This window comes from Mauremys reevesii, linkage group 12, assembly GCF_016161935.1.
Source record: "Mauremys reevesii isolate NIE-2019 linkage group 12, ASM1616193v1, whole genome shotgun sequence".
Classification (NCBI taxonomy): Eukaryota; Metazoa; Chordata; order Testudines; family Geoemydidae; genus Mauremys; species Mauremys reevesii.
In genome coordinates, this window is record NC_052634.1 from 20,511,454 (window position 1) to 20,530,014 (window position 18,561).

Consider the following 18,561-nt stretch of genomic DNA (forward strand, 5'->3'; position numbering starts at 1 on the left):
TGCATTGGCTGGGAATCGAACCCAGGTCAACTGCTTGGAAGGCAGCTATGCTCACCACTATACCACCAATGCATCTGACAAAAGTGCCATTTATGCTTGCCCAATGAGGCTAGAGCAGCATTGAGGAGATTTTCTGCCTGTTAAAATGTACTGGATTCTTATCACTAAAAAAAACCACCTCCATCTTCACTTGGGTTTGAACCATCAGCCTTTCAATTAGCCACCAAAGTTGTTAACCACAGGGTATGTCTACACTACGGGGTTATTCCAATTGTACAGAAACCGGTTTTTGGAAACAGATTGTATAAAGTCAAGTGCACGCGGCCCCACTAAGCACATTAATTCGGCGGTGTGCGTCCATGTACCGAGGCTAGCGTCGATTTCTGGAGCGTTGCACTGTGGGTAGCTATCTCATAAATATCCCATAGTTCCCGCAGTCTCTCCCGCCCATTGGAATTCTGGGTTGAGATCCCAATGCATGATGGGGCAAAAACAGTGTCGTGGGTGATACTGGGTAAATGTCGTCAGTCAATCCTCCCTCCGTGAAAGCAATGGCAGACAATCGTTTCGCACCCTTTTCCCTGGATTGCTCGGGCAGACGCCATAGCACCCCCATTCAACCTTTTTTCGCTGTCACTGTATCTCTACTGGATGGTGCTGACAGATGCGGTACTGCAGGGCTAACAGCAGCATCCCCTTGCCTTTTGCAAGTTAGTAGAGATGGTTACCAGCCATACTGTGCCGTCTGCTGCTTTGCAAGTTGACAATGACAGTTGCCAGTTATACTGTACCATCTGCTGCTGTCATGGGTGCTCCTGGCCGGCCTCGGTGAGGTCAGTCGGGTGCGCATGGACAAAAATGGGAATGCCTCCCCACGTCATTCCCTTCCTTAAGTTTTGTCTAAAGGGAGAGTCAGTCCTGTCTGGATTATCAGGCAAGCCTACTAAAGAACCAGAGAGGCAAACGGCCGCTCCGGGTCAGAGCCCCAGACATCCCGCAGAAATGATGGGCTGTATGCCATTCTAGGGGGTGCCTCTGCAACAACCCCACCCATTGCTTCCCTCCTCCCCCACCCCTCCTGCGCTACTGTGGCACTTATCCCCACATTTGTGTGATGAAGTAATAAAGAATGCATGAATTTGAAACAACACTGACTTTATTGCCTCTGCAAGTAGAGCTCAAAGGCGGGAGGGGAGGGCAGCCTCCAGCTGCTATGATATTGCAGGCAGGACTGAATCTCCATTAGACAAAGCTTAAAGAAGAGAATGACCTGGGAGTCATTCCCATTTTTGCCCAGGCGCCCCTGGGCGACCTCACCGAGGTCAGCCAGGAGCACTCACGGGACGACGATGACAGATACCAGTCCTACTGTACCATCTGCTGTCGGGAAGGGAAGGGAAGGGGATGCTGCTGTGTAGCGCTGCAGCACCGCGTCTGACAGCAGCATCCAGTAGACATACGGTGACATTGAAAAAAGGCTAAAATGATTTTTTTCCCTTTGCTTTCACGGGAGGGGGAAGGGGGGAACGACATATACCCTGAACCACCCGCAACAATGTTTTTGACCCTTCAGGCTTTGGGAACTCAGCCAAGAATTCAAATGGTTTTCAGAGAGTGCGGGAACTGTGGGATAGCTACAGTCGTCAGTCGCCCCTCCCTCTGTGAGCATCCATTTCATTCTTTGGCTTTCTGGTACGCTTGTCTCAGCTCCTTAAGTTTCAGCACTGTGTTGAGCCCCTGCTGTGGCCTCTGTCCATCATAGCCTTGGAGATTTTTTCAAGTGTTTTGGCATTTTGTCTTTTGGAACGGAGTTCTGATAGAACAGATTCATCTCCCCATACAGAGATCAGCTTCAGTATCTCCCCTATGGTCCATGCAGGAGCTCTTTTTGGATTCTGGGACTGCATGGTCACCTGTGCTGATCAGAGCTCCACGCTGGGCAAACAGGAAATTAAATTCAAAAGTTCATGGGGCTTTTCCTGTCAACCTGGCCAGTGCATCCGAGTTCAGATTGCTGTCCAGAGCGGTCACAATGGTGCACTGTGGGATAGCGCCCGGAGGCCAATAACGTTGAATTGCGGCCACACTAACCCTAATCCGGCATGGCAATGCTGATTTCAGCACTACTCCCCTCGTCGGGGAGGAGTACAGATACCGGTATTAAGAGCCCTTTATATCGATATAAAGGGCTTCGTTGTGTGGACGGGTGCAGGGTTAATGCGATTTAATGCTGCTCAATTCGATGTAAACTCGTAGTGTTGAGCACAGGGCCGGCTTTAGGCCGATTTGCCTGATTCCCCCGAATTGGGCCCCGCGCCTGAGGGGGCCCCGCGCCGGCAGCGTCTCTCCCGGAAGCAGCAGCTGTTGTTACTAGGCAACGAGAGACGCTGGCTGGCAGAGGGCTGAGGCAGAGGCAGCCGCGGGTGGGTGTTGCAGGTCAGGAGGGGGAAGGCACATGTGCTTTGCAGCCTTCCTTCCCCTCCCCTCCCCCCAGCACTCACCTGGAGGAGATGCCAAGGGAGCTTCCAGTCCGGTGGGAGACAGGAATCTCTGCAGTGCACCTCACTCACCTGAGCAGCTGCTGGGGCTTCCAGCCGTGAGTGTTTGACCCTGTGATTCCCCGGAGGGTTGTAATATTGGGCTGGTGTTGTGGTTTTCGTGGTGTTGCTGTTTGAGCACCCTCAAACAGCAACACCAGCCCCAGCAGCTGCTCAGTTTGTGGCTGCCTGTGTCTGGTTCAAAACTAAAGTCGGGATCATGTAACCCAGGAAAAAGCCCCGAGCCGGTACTTAGTGCTGTGAACTCCAGGTGAGAGAGAGAGGGAGGTTTGAGGAGGAAACCAAATACATCAAGAGGGGAGAATGCGAAAGGTCTGCAATATGGCAGGCTGAGACTTATCCCCCCCCCCCTTCCTGGCAAGAGGGGAAATTGAGGCACGGAGTGATCTGATTCCCCTCTCCAAATTATTTTGCAAAGGAAGGGGACTGGGGCTCCTATCCAGACCAGTTCCCTTCCCATCAACTTTGCTTTCCCTGCTGCAAGATCGCTGTAGGGGCTGAATATTTCCATTAAACTATGGCTCCTTCATTTGCCCTACAACAATAAATTAGACCGGCTTGGTGGAGGGGCTATTCCCCCCTCAAAGCTGTGTGGATATTAAGGGTTTTTTGAGCGGGGGCATGATAATATTCCAGATCAATCAAATGCCCAGCTCAGGTTTAGCAGCTCTAGGGCAGGGAAGGGAGGTGCTATTAGTGCAGAGTGGTTGCAAAAGAGGGGTGAATTTAGTGCGGGGGGGCGGTCCAGTTGAAATCCCGCCTCATGCAGCCATACAGAATTGCTGGCAGTGCTGGGAGAGGCCAGGAGTGGAAGCAGGTGGCCTGGGGGTGGGGGGACATTTGCCCTCAGTCCTGGGCTCTGGGATGGACTAGGCTGGGTGGTGGGTTCAGTCTAGTCTTCCAGCCTGTTGCTCTCGCTGGGGTTTGTGGTTTTCATCTGGCTCCACCGAAAAGATCAAGCAAGCCCAGTAGAGAAGCGGGGTGAGAGAGGCGGGAAAGGGTGTGTAATGGGTTAAAGTGACCCATCAACGAAAGAGTAAAACCAGAGTTTGACTGGGTTTCCCCCCAGCCACCACTCCTGCAAACATGCGCAAGGGGCAGCCCCATTCCCCACCGAGGCTATGGTGAGGGGCAGCAGAAGAGGAAGGAAGCCACATGTGATGGCAGTCCCCTCCCCTCTCCCCCCCCAAGCACCCAGCACCCCATCTCCGGCCCCCAAACTCTGTCCCAGAGCCTGCACCCAGCCCTCCGCACTCCCTCCCAGAGCCTGCACCCCTCCACCCTTCCTGCACCCCACCTGTGCCCCAGCCCAGAGCCTGCACCCAGCACCCAAACTCCATCCCACTCAGCCTGGGCAAAGCTCTCCTCCATCTGGCTCCCAGCCCCTCTCCAAGGGTTGCAGCTGTCTGGAGGTGCTGCCTTCCACACCTTCCTCAGTCCCACCTCATCCATTCAACAGGGCAACTGATTACAACGTGGGGGGAAGATCTTATTCTACTTCTAGCAAAAAGACATTTTTCTTTTACCTTAATTACACTACCTTAGGGGCCCGCTATAACATATTACCAAGGTTCACTACAAAGTCATATAAAAGTTACACAAAAATGCATAATGCAGAGATTTATCTATAACTGCATTGATTGACTGCAGTGTGCAGTAATATAGTGACCTCTGGGGCTTTGAATGAGGCATTATACTTGGGGGGAGGGGGCAAGTGGCGGGTGGGCACAGAGGCGAGCCGTGAGCCAGCAGGGGCTCTAGGGGTGGACATGGGGGTTTCTGGCAGGGGAGGGAGAAGGTGAAAGGAGGCGAGTGGTGGGTGGGGGACTGACTAGGAGGGATGCAGCAAGCCAGCGGGGGGCTAGGGGGTGTGATGGTGGGGCTGAGCAGGGAGGGGACAGGTCCTATTTTACTGCTGTGATCTGGTCACCCCATGTGCTGTTTCTTCCTCCCCCCACCCCGAACCTTGTTTTGATGGGCAGAGCTGAGGAAGGAGGGTTTTTTTCCACGGGGCCGGGCAGCGCTGGGGGGGGCAGGAGGGGGCAATTTTATATTAATAAAGAAATATTTTATAAATTTTAATAAAATAAACATTAGTGAAGTAAATCAGTTGTACAACTATCAAAACAAATTATTTTCCTCATATGAAAGTGCAAATCAGCTAATTAATATATGATGCAATGTATGTAATATATAATTTTGTTATTTATATAGTCATGGAAAGTAAATAATACATGGAAGAAATGAAAGGTTTTTATTAAGGTTTTTTTTGTTTTAGTCATCCCTGCTGGGGCCCCATCGAAACTGTTCGAATTGGGCCCCGCACTTCCTGAAGCCGGCCCTGACAATGAGGCTAATCATCTAGTGGAACAAGCTCTGCAAGGGACGTGGTTAATTCCCCATCACTGCCCTGTGTAAATGAAGACCACAGCTCTTGCTGCAAGACACCTGGTGTGTGGGTGTCCCTGTTCCCCCTTCAGAACCTCTGGTACATGGTGCTTCCTTCCTCCCAGTTCAAGATCCCCATCATGTGGGTGCTCCCATCCAGGATCTCTGGGGGGTGTCTCTGTCCCCCACCCCATGAACTAGCTCCAGTGTGTAGTTTCCCCTGCCTGCCCCCATCCGGGATCTGTGAGTGTCTCTGTTCCCCTTTTCAAGATCTGTGTTGCAGGGGGGCGTCCCTCCCCCCAAGTCAGACTCCCCATCGTGTGGGTGCTCCCATCCCCCCCTCCAGGCTCTGCGGGGGGGGGGGGAGTGTCTGTATAAAAAGAGACCATGTCTCACTGTCTTGCCCAGGCTATGCTGCAGGGGCTTTTCACAGGCATGATCCCACTACCGATCAGCATGGGAGTTTTGACCTGCTCCGTTTCTGACCTGGGCCGGTTCATCCCTCCTTAGGCAACCTGGGGACCCCAAGCTCCCCCGGGATCACCATATTGATGCCAAACTTAGTGTGGACACCTGTTTGGCACAGTCCCCTGCAGTCTAGAACTCCTGAGGTCGAGTGATCTGCCAGCCTCAGCCTCCCCAGGTGCTGGGATCACAGGCACCAGCCACAGGGCCTGGCTTGTTTTGCAGCCTGGCAGCTGGAGCTTTAAACTCTGCTTGTGAGCTCTGTGCCTTGGCCAGACGGGGACAGCCTGGAACTGGGAAATGCTCCTGCTTCCCCCGCCCCTGTCTCATGTCGGGGTGCAGGCACCGCTGTCCTCCCAGGTAAGATCCCGGATGTTTCGGTGCCCCCTTCCCCCGCCAAGGTGTCCGGGTACCTCTGCCCCCCATACAGAATCCTGGATGTGTGGGTGTCCCTCCCTCTGCAGAGGATCCCGGAGTGTGGATGCCCTTGTCCCCCCCTACAAGATCCTGGGTGTGTGGGTGCCACTCTCCCCTGCAGCAGATCTCTGGTGGGTGGGTCCCCAGGGTGTGAGTGCTCCCATCCCCCAATACAGGCTGGGGGGGTATAACTGGCTCTCCCTGTCCTGCCCAGGCGGTGCTACAGCAGCTGTTCACAGGGGCAGCAACCCCACTGTCACCCTGCAGCTTTAACCTGCTCCAGGGGTGACCTGCTTCACCCTCCTTTGGGAGCCCGGGGACCCCGAACTTCCCAGAATCACCTGATTGATGCCGAGCTTAGCACAGACACCAGCTCAGCCTGGCAGGGAGCTGCCCTGAGCCCTGACAATCAGCTTCCCTCCGCCTCCTGCTGCACAGCGAGGGTCCCACGCGAGAGGCTTTGTGCCCAGTTTGTTCAGGAGCGTCCCAGGCTCCAGCTGTAAACTCTGCTGGTCAGTTCTAACCTTTGGCCACACGGGGGCGGCACTAACGGTCCCATCTAAATGCTGTTTGCGTTCGACCCTTCAGCTCGCAGATTGTAACCCGTGGGCAGATCTCTGAGTGCAGCCAAATCCCTCCCCAAACTAAACATTGAAGCAGAAGCTCCCATTGGAAAGATCAGGATTTTTGCCTTTAAAAACAAGGAAAATGTCTACAGCGAGAGACTGAAGAAGCTCAATTGATTTCATTGACTGGTTTAAATACGTTTTACAAATTCCCAGAGGGGGGAATATGTGATTTGAAGGGTTCTTTAATTCACCAGACAAAGACTGAACAAGACCCCCTTGGCTTGCAGTCGATGCCAGAAAATCCCAACTGGAAATGACCATTTTTTAACCGTGAGGCTAATTATCTAGTGGAACAAGCTCCGAAAGGGAGGTGGTAAATTCCCCATCACTTGCAGTTTGTAAATCAAGACTGCAGCTCTTGCTGCAAGACACCTGGTGTGTGGGTGTCCCTGTTCTGCATTTCGGGATCCCTGGTACATGGTGCCTCCCTCCCACCAGTTCAGGATCCCCACAGTGGGTGCTCCCATCCCCCCACCCAGGCTCTGCGGGGGGGGGGGGGTGTGTCTAAAAAGAGACCGTGTCTCACTGTCTTGCCCAGGCTATGTTGCAGGGGCTATTCACAGGCGCGATCCCACTACTGATCAGCACGGGAGTTTTGACCTGCTCTGTTTCTGACCTGGGCTGGTTCACCCCTCCTTAGGCAACCTGGGGACCCCAAGCTTCCCTGGGATCACCATAGTAATGCCGAGCTTAGTGCGGACACCCGATCGGCACAGCCCCCTGACTGGGCCAGAGAGAGCAGCAGGTTTCCTGTATTGTTTCCTGCTCTTGTTTTCTTGACTAGTTTCTCCTCTGCACCAACTTGCTCTTTTGCTTTGGGAACCTGGCTAGGTCAGTTGGCAGAGCATCAGACTTTTAATCTGAGGGTCCAGGGTTCAAGTCCCTCATCAGGTAATAAACTATTCACCAAGATCTTCAGCTGTCTTGCTGGAGTCCTCTTTGATGTTACTTTTTCTCTTCAGGATTTTCCCTTTCCTCAGAAGGGCCTTTTTGTGTGTGGGTTTGAAGGGGCAACTTCCTGACAGCCCCTCTGTCCTTGCAGCCTGGAGGAATAAAGGTCTCTGGGCATAGAGCATGTTCCTTCCCTGCACACACACACACACAGAATACCCCTAAGGAATTAGAATCACCTGCTGCCTTCCCCTGTCCTGCTGGATCCCCAAATGAAGATGCTCTTCAGCCTAAACTCATGTCCCCTCTTTTCCCAGTGCCCCTCAATCCCAACCCTCAGTCCCTCCTATGCTCACTGCTCCTCACTCCCAACCAGAGCCTGCTCCTCTTCACCCTTCTCCTCTGTCCCAACCCACAGCCAACTCCTATTCCCAGTGCCCCTCAATCCCAACCCACAGGCCAATTCTCCTCACGCTGCTCCTCAATCCCAACCCACGGCTCCCTCCTTCCCTCCAGCAGCAGGTGCTTCAGACCCCCTCAGGAAGATTTTCTTGCAAGGTTTCATGTATGAGTCTGCATGTGGATTTTACAGTATGTTGGAAATAGGTTGGGTTGCTTGCCGAAATGATTACTTGTGGCTGGTGTTGGATTCCCAGTCTCCATGTTACAGGGGCAGGAGTAAAATAAAGGGTTGTTATCCTTGTTGTGTGACTCGAGGGCAGCAGAACTGGGCTTGGCAGACCCTGATGGAGGGACTCACCCTCAATTCAATAGCACTTGCTAGGCAGGGGACAGGGGTTCCAAAGCCAAGGGGGTTGTGTCCTGGGTCCTAATACTAAAATTTAGGTGTTAGACCAACCCTAACACAGAGTGGCAGTGGAGGGATGAGTGAGTCCCTAGACAACATAGTGAGTAGGGTGCCTTCTTATTTTCCCCCTTTTCCACCCAGGATGGGGGGGTGAACTGTACAGAGGCACCTCTGGGCTTGCACTGACCCCGTGGGCTGCAGAGAGGGGATGGCTCATGTTAAAGGACGTTTGGTTGCTGGACTTATGAACCGTAGGGAGAAGGACCCTGCCCAGCTTATTTGGATGGGGTGAGTCTTTCCCTCGTGGTTTATGTTTATGTGTTGGGGCTGCTGACATGACTTCTGCTAACCCTGGGCTTACATTGCAGTGTAGACATACCCTGAGAGGGCATCTATACTGTGATAAAATCCCGCTGGCCCGGCTGGCCTGGATGATCTGATTTGGGCTCCTGGGGCTCAGACTGGAGCCCAGGCTCAGAGACCCTCACCCCTCATGGGGTCTTGGAGGCTGGGCTCAAGCCCAAGTGTCTACACTGTAATTTTATAACCCTGCAGCACAAGCCCCACAAGCCTGAATCAACTGACCCAGGGTTTGAGAATAGTGACTTGGGTGTGTTAATGGCAGTGTAGACATAATGCTAGGCTATGTCCACACTACAATGAAACACCCACGGCTGTCCCGTGCCAGTGCAGGCTCCCAGGCTAGGGCCGTGGGGTGGTAAATTTGCAGTGTAGACATCTCAGCTCAAGCTCAAGCTCTGGGAGCCCTCAAGGTTGGGAGGGAGTTTAGCAAGCAAACAAGGTAGAACAACAGTGGAGTATTACCCTGGACTCAATGGCATTTCTCCATTGGTCTGTCTGCTTTGGGGCAGGGACAATAACACATCCTGCTGCATTAGTTATTTCAAAGGGCAGTCTAGGATTTTCATTCTCACACACAGTGCACAAAGCAGGACTCAACCCTCAGTGCAAACTAGATGAGCTGCCCACAGGTTCTGGCAGCCACAATGAGCCATTTGGTGTGAGAGCCCAGACCTGCCCCTGTCCCAGAGGGAGGGGGGGTCATCTGTGACAGGCTGGGCTACTGACCTATCAGCTCTTAACTCTCAAAGTTTCAGTAATTTTGTTATCAGTGCCTTGTGAGTATAATTTAAACAGCCATACTGGGCTGAACCAAAGGCCCATCTAGCTCTGTGTTTTGTCCTCCCACATTAGCCATTACCAGGTACCCCAACAGTTACTCAACAAGGCACCACGAGGAGTTGAACCCAGGATCTCCTGTTTACAAAGCAGGTGCTTTAGCTAGCTAAGCCATGGTGCCTGTGGGTGGCTAAAATACAGTGTCTGCCCACACCTGACTCCCTGCCATCCCCACTGGGGCCTGAAAAGCTTTGCTTGTGTTTGGATTCTGCAAAGCAGAGGAGCAGGTGACATTTTCCTTGCAAGCTGTGTTTGTGTGTGTGTGACTGAATCTTTGGCCAGGTCTGCACTACAAAGTTATTTCAGCATCATTATATTGCTCAGGTGTGTGAAAAACACACAACGCTCCCTCGGTCGGCAGCTTGTAGCTGGTGCACACACTGCAGTGCCACGTCTGGTGACAAAACTGCCCTGTTTTGGTGACAAAATAAAACCACCTTGATGAGAGGCCTAGAGCTTTGTTCAGCAAACTTAAAGTGACAAATTGTCAGTGTAAATGCTGCTGGTCATTATATCACCATAACGGGCCTCCACCAGTATCCCACCATGCCTGCCATGAACTCACCTGCCTTGCATTCCTGTTACAGAGGTTGGGTCCCTCCCCTTTCATAGCTCCAGAAAGTTCTGACAGCTGAGTTGCTATGTACAACCGGGATTAGGTTCATATAACTGCATTGTCAGCCTAAGTAATGTAATTACTCCTGTCATAAACAGATAGTTAAGGGTTAAGGTCTCTTTTACCTGTAAGGGGTTAACATGCAGTACCCGATGACCACCTGACCAGAGGACCAATCAGAGACAAGATTTTTTCAAATCTCTGTGGAGGGAAGCCTTTGTCTGTGTTCTTTGTTAGAGAGCTCTTTTTGGATCTAAGAGAGGACAGTCATGTCTCCAAGTTCTCCTGGAGTAGTTTCTACTATTTAACAGTGAGTATTAATTAGAAAGGTGAATTAGTCTTTTGAGTTGCTTTCTATATTTGCAATTGTGTGTTTGCTAAAGGAAATTCTTTATTCCTGTTTGCTGATATTGCTTTTACTGAGAAAGAAGGGAGGGGGGATTCTCTCCAGAGATTGATAAATTTAGACCCTGTATGGTTCTATCTTGGATTACAGAGACAAGTTACTTTCTTTTTATTCTTCAATAAATTCTTTTCTTTTCTATTAAGGACTTGTTTGGTCTTTCCTTGGGTGGATTCTCAGGGAAAGAGAAGGGGGAGGTATCCCTCTGTAGTTAGATCCCGGTATCTCTCCTAGGAAAAGGGAGGGGGGAGGAAACAGGGGGAATGGTTTATTTCTCCTGGGTGTAAGAACTCCATGGATTTGGGGCTCTTGGAATCCCCTAGGATTTTGGGGAAGGACTGTGTCTCAATCCACATTTCCTGATTGAGTGGTGGCAGCTTACTAGATCTAAACTAGGATTTTAGTTTAGAGGGAAACCAAGTCAGGTCCCCACATTGGAGCCCAACAGTTCCAAGTGGGGGTGAGACCTATGACAACTCCAATCTAATTTCATAGTGCAGACCTGTCCAAAGAATCACACACACACCTGGGGAGCAAAACGTCACCTGCTCCTCTGCTTTACAGAATCCAAACACGAACAACACTTGTCAGGGCCCAGTGGGGATTGGCAGAGAGTCAGGTGTGGGCAGACACAATGTTTTAAGTAACAACAAGCATTGTGGCTTAGCTAATTAAAACACCTGTCCTGTAAACAGGAGATTCTGGGTTCAACTCCCAGTGGTGCTGTGGGTAGTGGCTTTTGGGGCACCTGGTATTGGCTACTGTCAGAAGAGAAGATTCAGAGCTAGATGAACCTATGGTTTAAATTACACTCACAGGCACTGATAATAGAGTTACTGAAAGTTTGGGTGTTAAGAGCTGATAGGTCAGTGGTCCAGTACCCTCAATGTGGTTTTACCATTTCCACTTGCTAAACTCCCTCCCAACCTCTATAAAATTACAGTGCAGACATATGGGCTTGAGCCCAACCTCTGAGGCCCCATGAGGGTTTCTGAACCCAGGCTTCAGCGTGAACACAAATATCTGCACCACAGTTTTTAGCCCCTCAGCTTTAGCTCCATGAGCCCAAGTCAGATGACCCAGGCCAGCCCTGCTGCCATCTTTATCTCAGGAGAGATAGACTCTAAGGGTACGTCTCCACTGCAATGGAAGCCCAGGTGTGGCACGCTGTGCTCAAAGCAGCACCTGGAAGCCCCATATTCACCACTCTCATATAATGATGACATGGTTTGTACAAAGTCTGCCTGGTGAGGTATCATTTCAAAAGTCTTGATCTGTTGAACATTAATATCATGTTGGATTGTGTGTGCTCACATTGGTTGGGAAGTTATGAAGTTTTGCTCTGTGTGTGTTACTGAGATATGTTATGAGGTTGGCAAATGCCCCCCACCAGCCTTTCAGGTGTGACAAGGGAGGAGCCAGACTCGCTGCTGGCCCATTGAAGGGATCCACACTCCCAAGGACTATCCCAGGAACCGTGTACAATGCAGGCTTCTCTGAGATAGCACAGCGACAATGGACACTGCTTGACTCACATTGTAGCAAAGGAGCTTCCTAGCAAGTTGGAAGAAACTATGAAAGGGGGGTAGAGACATTATGAATTGGCCTCTCTCCCCCACAACTCAATACCTGTAAATACATCTGGATGGCAAACACTGAACTGAGATAAATCAGAAGAGAATAATAATAATAATACATTCAAATCAAAGTCCCCAAACAGACTAGTATTGGTGTTTCAGCAGAAAATTTTCAGTCTGGGGAATTTTGTTTTCTCAGTCAGACCTTGCCAAGGGAAGCAGGGTGAAAATGTTTGAGTTGCCTCCTTCAGAACAGCTTGGTCTAGACACTAGCTCTGGTTCACTGCTCTGGCCTTGCTTGGGTTCAGGATATTTTAATAATTTGGGTAGGTCCCAGGGTGTTTGGGGGACAAGATGAGGATGTTCCCTTTTGAGATAAAAACTAAGAAATACAGCACTAGAGAATTATTTTTTTTTAGAAATCTGGGATTTAGACATTTTATTTAAAGCAAGGGGGGGTCTGAGTTTCTGAGAAGGTTTTTGTTTGCAAGAAGCACCATTGTTTGATCTGTCATTGTACCAAAGGGGGAGAAGGTTTTCTATAAAGGATGGGTGAAGACTAAATGCATCCAATGAGGATGGGATTCAAACCCATGTGTGCAGAGCACAATAGAGTAGCAGTCCATCACCTTAGCCACTCGGCCACCTCATCATAACTGTTAAAAAAAGGACAGGAGGAGAAATCTAAGGTCAGCAGAGACAGGGCCAATAAGGCATTTTTAAATACTAAGCGGAAGCAGGGGCTGAATGAGCTCCCCCCTCACATCTAGTGAGGAGCTGGGGGAAAGACTTCAGGAACAGACCGTGTTTGCACAGACACACCTACTCTGCCTAGGTATGCAGTGTGATGGGGCCACTTTCCCAAAATGACCAGTTTTGGCTGGTGGTGGGTTACAAATCACTTTAGGATTGAGTGGAATGAAATGTTGTTATCCTTCCTGCATGAGTGAAGGACAGCAGAACATACCTAGTCGGTCCTGATGGAGGGGTAGGTGGGTGAGGAATAGCTTTCATTGGACTTCATAGAAGTGATTGAGAACATCACCCTAAAACAGTGGTCCCCAAACATTTTACACTGTGCCCTCTTATCCAGTTGGGGGAGGGCAAAACCAGAGCTTTAGGGATTCAGCCCTGGGTGGTGGGGCTCAGACTTTTGGCTTCAGCCCCAGGCCCCAACAAGTCTAATGCCAGCCTTGGCGACCCCATTAAAACAGGGTTATGACCCACTTTGGGGTCCTGACTCACAGTTTGAGAACCACTGCTCTATGCTAAAGGGAGAGAGTTTTCCTGTGGGTGCAGTTAATCCACTTCCCAAAGAGGTGGCAGCTATGTCAGTGGGAGAAGCTATATCGGTGGGTGCGCAAGCTGTGGTGTTTACCACATTTAAGAAGTTTAATCAAACCCCATTTTTAAAACCACCTGTGGTCTGGGAATGGCAAAGGACCTCAATGAAGCAGGGTTTGTCCTTCAAAGTCCTGGAGATCATGAGTCCATACTCCTTTGGTCATGGTGGTATAGCTCAGTGGTAGACTGCTTAATAGCAGATCAAGTGGTCCTTGATTCAAGCTCCAGTGTTCTCTTATAACCTTCTTTCTTTTTTTTTAAAAAAAGGAAAACATTTTCATTTCCATTCTCCATTATGTTCAGGAGCTCCGCTATACGGGGGTCCTTGATATGTATGTAAACACTCAACATTTCACTGTCCAAATGCATAAAAACCTAGCAAAGCTGTCCATCAGCTGAAATCAGTTCCAATCCTCTAAGTGTCAATTTATGTTTTCATCAATTAAACAAAGGTATCATATGAATGTACATTTGCAGATCCCTCTTCTCCAGGAGCTGTGCTGTGCAGAAGAACAAGAACCACATCCAGCTGCAGTTCAGGAATCTGATAACCAATGAGCCAATAAATGTTCTGAGGGCTGGAGAAAAATGCCTTCTAGTGAGCTATTGAACGAGCTCAACCTGTTTAGTTTATCAAAATAAGATTGAAAGGTAACTTAATTGAAGTGTTGAAGGGCCTTAATGGAGAGAAAAGATTGGGTATGAAAGGACTCTTGAATCTAGCAGAGAAAGGCATAACAAGACCCAGTGGCTGGAAGGTGAAAAAAGACAAATTCATATTACAAATAGGACGCAAATATTCAACAGCGAGGATGATTCACCACAGGAAGAAACTACCAAGGAAAGTGGTGGATTCATCATCTCCTGATGTCATTTAATGAAGACTAGATGCCTTTCTGGAATGTGTTTGCCCCAAAAGTAGCTATTGTGTCATACAGGAGGCCTGTGATATGCAGGGGGTCAGATTAGATGCGCTAATGGTCTCTTCTGGCCATAAAGTTGACTAATTTCTGAAAAACTGAGTGTAGCATTGGCAGCAGTGTCTGATGTTTTCCTGTCTAGCCGGCTTGCTGCCTAGAACGAACGCTCCTTGAATGGGGTGATCCACAGGGAGTAGCTCAAACCTCCCAAGTGCCTGGCCAGGGGCAGGACATTGGCACAGCAAGGGAGGGGTGTGGCAGTGACATCACAAAGGCCTTTTGCAGGACCTCAGACTATTGGTCAAAGGTGGTGGGGAGGTGGTGACCTCACAGAGAGATGCTGACATCAGCCAGGCAGGACAGGGGCGAGGGGCCAGGGAAACCTCAGAGACCCCTGTGGCTTTGCTTCAGCAAGTCTCCTTCTCCAGGTCTCTCTTTGAGGACTGAGAGAGTATTCGGGTTCACGGACGTGAGCGCCAGGAAGAACCTCTTTTGAGTTTTCTCCTTCCCTTTTCCTGATTTTACTAGAAAACAACCATCCCTATTTAGAAGGTAAGAGCCTCCTCAAGGTTTGAAACCTGTTCAGTCTGGTCCATCTGGTGACAGTTGAATTTTAGGCATGGAAAACACTAGCTTAAGAGGCAGAATTTTATTCCGCACCTGGGATTTTGTCCCTTAGAACCACTGGGGTCATTAGGGTTTGTCCTTTTTGTTTCACCTTTTCCTCCATCCATCCCTTCCTCCTTTCTCTTTGTCTCTTGCTTCTTTTGTCCTTTCACCTGTTCTCCTCCCAACACCAGGAGCTGTGTGTGTGTGTGTGTGTGTGTGTGTGTGTGTGTTGCGGGGGAGTGCTCTGCAGCTCCCACTGTGGGAGGTCCACCCAAAATGTGGGGCTGAAATAGTGCTCGGGCAGTGATCCCCATCAGTGACTTGGGCCATCCTTTGGGCTCTCTGGTGAGAACCCTTAGCCTCCCATCCTCAGTCTCTACCCTGATTGGCTGAGCAGGGCGTTATTGACAGGGAGGAGACTCAGGTCCTTGTTGTTCTCTTTTAAGCCCAAGGAAATAAGTCATAACCTGTTATATGTTTGACAAATTTTGCTGCTTCGCTGCATTAATGGTCTCTGAGCAGTTCATGATTCTCTCTAACATTGCAGTTTTCCTCAAATACTTGCTGAATAATTACTGTGCACTGTTGTTGGTCTGGAGCTCATCTGAGAGCACTTTATTCAGGTCATTCAATGTGTGAAATTCAAGTTCTGATGGTTAGTTTGAAAATCAGGGCTCTTAGGTCCTATTCCCAACTCTGCCACTGGTTGGCTGTGTGACCTAAGACAAGTCAATTCTCCTTTCTCAGCCTTAACTTCTCCCTCTTTCAAGTAGGGATAATAATGATCCGCTCCTACCTACCTCACGGTGAGTGGAGGATGGGGATCCATCGGAGAGTGTCACTAAGAGTATCAGAGGGGTAGCCGTGTTAGTCTGGATCTGTAAAAGCAGCAAAGAGTCCTGTGGCACCTTATAGACTAACAGACGTATTGGAGCATGAGCTACTGCACATGGCTAAGCAAACAGAACAAACCCCAAATCCCCCCTGTGCTTTGGGAGCCAGGTTTGTGGTGGGAATTCTGTAGTTCAGATGACTTCAAGCCTGGACATTGTGATTCTTTACCAGTTTCTCTGGCATGGGGACAGTTTTGTGCTCACAGCTGTGATGGCCGAGTAGTTAAGGTGTTGGAGTTGAAATCTAATAAGGTTCCCCTGTGCAGGTTTGAATCTTGCTCACAGCAAGGCCTGTGTTTTAGCCAGTCGCTCACCCAGGCAATACCTCTGTACAACCCCCTGAGACACTCTCAATTCTCTCCCCAACCCAAGTAAATCCTGTTCTGCTCCTTTCACAGAGATCCCTGGGACACCACCTCACACTGTGTCCCTGAGGGGTCAGGCACACTCTCAGCACCTGAAGCCTCTGCCACTCACCTGGTGCCCCATAGATCAGCCATAGCCCTGGTTCTGCTCCTCTCTCTAGGGTGCGAAAGGAGCTGAGTCAGCAAATCCATAGGAACTACGGGGCTGCTGAACCAACAGAGAAAAAATAGGTGCTCAGCGCCCACTGGCAGCCAGCTCCTCCTGCCCCACTACAGGCCTTGCCGACAAGCTCCTCCTCTTCCCCTTCAGCGCCTCCCACTTGCCAGTGATCAGCTGTTCAGTGGGGTGCAGGAGTCACTGGGCGGGGAGAGGGAGGAGCAAGAGACAGGAAGAGGTGGGAGAGGGAGAGGAATGGGGCAGGAGGGGACAGGGTGGGAGCTTGGGGGAAGGGGTGGAGTGGGGGCAGGGCCTTGGAAGGAAGGGGAGGAGTTGTTGCGGGTGGCCCTGAAGGGAAGCACTGACTATCACAGTGACAATACAACTGACCAGCATTGTGTGGGAGGCTGAGGGAGATCCGCACTCACCAGGTCTCTTCTCTCCCCCACGGTGAGCCAGACACTGCTCTCTCCTGGCTCTCACTCTAGCAGCTGGACGCCAAGGAGCCATTTCCCCACAGGAAGTGCATTGAGTGCCCCTGTGGTGCTGGGGGGCTGGCGCTGCTGCTGCCTGTGGGGCTGGCAGGGGGGCTGATGTCTGCACAGACTCTCAGCTGCCAGGCCGGAGGGGGCACTTGGGCCCTTACCAGATTGGCTCAGTGAAGACGGGGGGTTGACAGAGCAATACAGACGCTCTCCAGAGCACGGAGCAGCAGCCGCCCATGCAGCCAGGCAATGAACATTTCCCACAGCCTGGAGCCGAGGGGGAGGCGGCAGCTGCTGTTCCAGCTCCTCGGGGACAGGCCCTGTCAGCCAACAGCCACTTCTTACTCCCCACAGCTAAGGGCGCCTGGTTCCTCCGGTGGGGGTGTGGAGCAGCCGTTCATTTTCCTGTCCTTTTTCTGTGCAACTGCTGACAAAAACATCCCAGACAGAGAAGCAACAGGCCAAAATGCTACCATATATCTGCCAAAGTAGCTCAGTTGGGAGAGTGTTAGACTGAAGATCTAGAAGTCCTTGGCTCCATCCCGGGCTTTGGCAGACCCTGTCATCTCTCTTTGTGCAGTGGTGGCTTGTTTTCTGGGAGCACAGCAGTGCCTGCACCCAAGCTGAGTCCCTGAGCTTGGGCTCTGCAGTAGGAAAACATAGAAGGGGCTTCTGCCCCTAGTTGGCCCACCTGACCTTTAACAAGGAGAGATGAGAGCTGCCTTTCCCAACGTGGCAGGAAGAGAGTGAGGAAGGGCAGCCCTCAGGAATGGTGCCAGAGGGCTGCTGGGCAGTGACAGGCAGGGATTGGGGATGGAAGCTCCTCTGCGCAGCTGAGCAAGGGCAGTACCAGGGAAGGGGCATCTGTAAAAGTGACCCAGCAACACCTCTCCTCCTCTGGGCACCTAGAGCAGAGGCGGCTGGGAAGGGAAGGCTTAAAAGCCACAGAGCAACTGAGGTCACGGCTAGAGGAGGGCAGGACCATGCCTATGTGTGGCCTTCAGACAGGCACAAAAACTCCCAGCCAGGCTGCTCCCTGCCATGCCAAACGCCCACTTTCTTTGGCAAGTCAGGAAGGGCAAAGCCTAGACTGGAAGCACCTGGGGCTCATGTCCCAGCCTTTGTGACGCCCACCCCCCAACTCCTTCCCGGGGCTCTAGCTGAAGCCAGAGCATTGGCCGGAGCAGCCAAGAAGAGGTTCCAGTCTTGCAAGGAGCAGGACGTTCAGCACAACGGTAAAATTGCAGAAACACAACCACCAAAGGACTTAAACCCTCAATCTTCTGATCCATACTCAGATGCCTTATCCATTAGGCCACATGGTAACATGAGAAAAACCCCTCCAAGCACTTCTTTGGAAAAGGAGACATTGTGTTTCTCAGGTCATCTGCTGAGGGGGGCCGAGACTCTCTGGGCACAAGAAATCGAGTTCCCAGTGACACGTGAGACTTAATTCTATGGGTCTAGGTGAAGGGTTTTGACAGGGAGGCTCAGGCCTGGGGGATTGGGGTGCAGCGGATGGACCGGCTGTCTAGGTGTGGAGATGTAGTCGCACTGAGGCACAGGAGGGAGGAGGAGGAGGAATCCTGCTGACAGGCAGTGGCTGTGCAGAAAAAGAGGAGGGGTTCTTGGGACTTTTTTTGCCTCTCTTTTGCCTGCCTGCTTGCTGTTGTGCTGAACGGTGAAGATGGTCTCAACAAGCCCAGGTAGCTCAGCTAGTAGCACATCTTAATCTGAGGGTCCAGGGTTCAAGCCCCTTTCTAGACACTCAGCTTTTAAGTTGCCTTGTGTGCCAGGAGCCAAATGATTCCTGGTGCTGTTCACAGTCACATGCGG

General features: G+C 50.9%; 1 non-coding gene across 1 annotated transcript; it reads right to left on the reverse strand.

Annotated features, from left to right (window-relative positions):
- TRNAG-UCC lies at positions 1 to 72 on the reverse strand. Its single transcript has one exon. It is a non-coding gene; the product is annotated as a tRNA-Gly (tRNA).
- Positions 73 to 18,561: the final 18,489 nt, after the last annotated feature.